The sequence below is a fragment of the Phalaenopsis equestris genome, unplaced genomic scaffold, assembly GCF_001263595.1.
Source record: "Phalaenopsis equestris unplaced genomic scaffold, ASM126359v1 Scaffold000251, whole genome shotgun sequence".
NCBI classification, from domain to species: Eukaryota; Viridiplantae; Streptophyta; class Magnoliopsida; order Asparagales; family Orchidaceae; genus Phalaenopsis; species Phalaenopsis equestris.
The window spans coordinates 1,394,975-1,398,072 of NW_018164693.1; positions in this window are offsets into that span (position 1 = coordinate 1,394,975).

Sequence of the window (3,098 nt, forward strand, 5' to 3'; positions counted from 1 at the left end):
TGGCGCCATATATATGTATATATATATTAGGTGTGAATAAATAAAAAAATAAGAATTTTTTTGGTGCATACTTAAATTTCTCTATTTTTGATGTAATATGAAATATTTGATGGGTCTAAATATAAAAAGCTATAGGAGCTTAAATACATAGGAATTGAGGGAGTGGCGTGCATGTAAATCTTCAAAAGATATTTATACATAGAAACATCATATATTGTATTATATATTATTTTAATTGAGCAGACTATGATTTTTTATGATTTAAACTTTAGAAGAAAAAAAACCTCGTACCACTTATAGACTGCCTCCATTATCTTTTCATCATTGTGTATAAAATTTGCATAAGCAATGACTCACACATCATAATAAATACATAAAATACTTGAGGATAGACGAGGGAGGAGAGTAGATCTCACGCCATTTACAAAAATATTTGTAAGCATAAGCCATTGGGCATCAACTCAGTTGCCCTCATACATTTGATCAACTCAGTTGCCCTCATACATAAAATGTATGCTTCCCTTGTCATCAACATCAAACTCACCATAAGTTTAGCCCATAAGCGCTCCTCTATGTATTCTTCTGAGATATAGTCAAAAGCACAAAGATTATAAGCACTTTGATATTCAAAATAACAAAAATATCATATCTAGGCATGTTCCTTTTATTGAAATAATTTTACCTACAAATGATCTACACCACTCATACCAATGCTAATAACAAACACTTCATAGCCTCCACCATCAATTTTATACCCACCTATACTCTCATTTTCCCAACTAATAAAACTTAAGACATGTCACCTACTACCTACACACCCAACATCGTTGTTACACTTGACAGCATCATTGGTGCAAGTTCCTCCACACACACCACTAGAAATACCATACACTCATACTTCTCCTCCACATCCACGAAAAAATCATATGGTCAAACAGTTTCAGACAGGAAAGCTCAAACCTGTAAAGATTTTTAACCGTTTACATAATACCGCAAAAGCTAAACCCACATCTTTCAATTAGACTATCAAACAATCATAGTAGAGAAATGCAATGGTTGAAGAATTTATGGCTCTGCAAAAATAGAAGAATCGAACTTCAACACCTCCGTCTAAAATTCACATGCCTTGGATTAAAATGAACTTTCAAAATAAAACATCATGTTGATGGATCAATAAGAAGACATAAAACTAGAATAGTGGTTCAAGGATTCTCTCAACAAGAAGGGATAGACTATCAAAAGACATGTAGTCTAGTAGCCAAATTTCCAACAATTTGCATGCTCATTGCACTTACCACAAAAACACAATGGGAAATACAACAACTTGATATTTTAAATGTTTTTTAGACAAGAAACTTGAAGATATTGTGTATGTGTCTCAACCTTCTTGCTTCAAAAATAATCAATATTTTTACTATGTAAGCAAGTTACATAAGTAATTTATGATCTCAAAAAAGCTCTGTGTTATTAGTATTCTACTTTTTTAACTTTCTATATGCACGACATTTTCAACTTAGCATTGATGATCCATCCCTCTTTATATATCATCATAATACTACCATATTTACTTGCTAGTATATGTAGATGATATTCTAAAAATGAGAAATTCTACCACTGCTATTAACTCATTGATTCACAAACTTTGTAAGCAATTTAATTTAAAACAATTTGCTAACATCTCTCACTTTCTCGGACTTTGTAAATTTTTAAATCAAACAACATAACTGAGTAATATTCTCACAAAATCAAGAAGGTTGCAAGCTAAACCTATGTTGACGCCATTACCGGCACATCCACATGAACACACGATCACACCAACACCAATGATTGGCAGTCATCACTACAAAAAAATTATACGATCATTTCAATACCTCGCTATAACTAGAATTGACATAGGCTTCACGGTAAATCTTTTAAGTTAATACATGCACAATCCTAACACTCTGCACCACCAACTTTAAAAAATACTTCTCAGGTATCTCGAAGGTACACTACATTATGAACATCCTGTTACACTCGAACCACTTCAACTATAAGCATATGCTGATGTAGACCAGGGAAGCGACAACAATGAGATTTGTATCTTAAGACCCAACTTGACTTCAACAGTTGTCAGATCCTCTATGAAAGTAGAGTACAAAGGACTCAAAACTGCAATAATATAAATCCTCTAGGTAGGAAGGTTATTACATGAGCTCTTCGGAACATCAACACCTCCAACAATGATTTACAGAAAAGCACGTCTGCTATTATCCTAGCTCACAACCCGGTGTTTCACGCTTGCACAAAACATATAAAAATGAATTATTACTTTTGTTATTTTGACTCCCGCCACCCTGCCCCATCTCACCTACCGCTCACTTACCGCTCCCCTGCCTCCCACCTACATTGGCGCCGTCTGTGGGAAGATCCATACTTCTTGGCTAGAGGTGCCCGCGTAAAGGTGTTGCAGAAGCCTTGCAAGGGTCAGCGACATTGCCGACTGACATGACCGAGAAGGAGAAGATCGACATACTGGACAAGGCACACAGTTTGATAATCCTGAGCTTGGGCGACAAAGTTCTGAGGGAGGTGTCGAGGGAGACAACGACTCAAGCGCTTTGGGCCAAACTAGAGGTACTCTACCTGACAAAGCCTTTGGCTAATAGACTCTTTCTGAAGCAGCGCCTATACTCCTTCAAAATGCATGATGACAAATCCGTCTCAGAGCAGATCGACGAGTTCAACAAGATCATCGACGACCTCAAGAACATCGACATCAAGATGGACGATGAGGACAAAGCACTGATGTTGCTAAACTCTATTTCTAAGAGCTACGAGCATTTCAAGGATGCGATGCTCTATGGAAGGGTGCAAACTATTACTCTGAAGGAGGTTCAATCTCTGATTAGAGCCAAAGAACTTCAGAGGAAGCATGATAGGGACAAGAAAGTCAGCGGAGACAGTCTTATTGTCAGAGGAAGATCGAACAAGAAAGATTCAAGAAATGGTCAGTACAGATCAAGGTCAAGCAAGGATGGCGGGAATCAGTCATCAAGGGGATCTTTTAAGTGCTATCATTGTCACAAAGACGGTCATTTCAAGAGGAACTGCCCAGA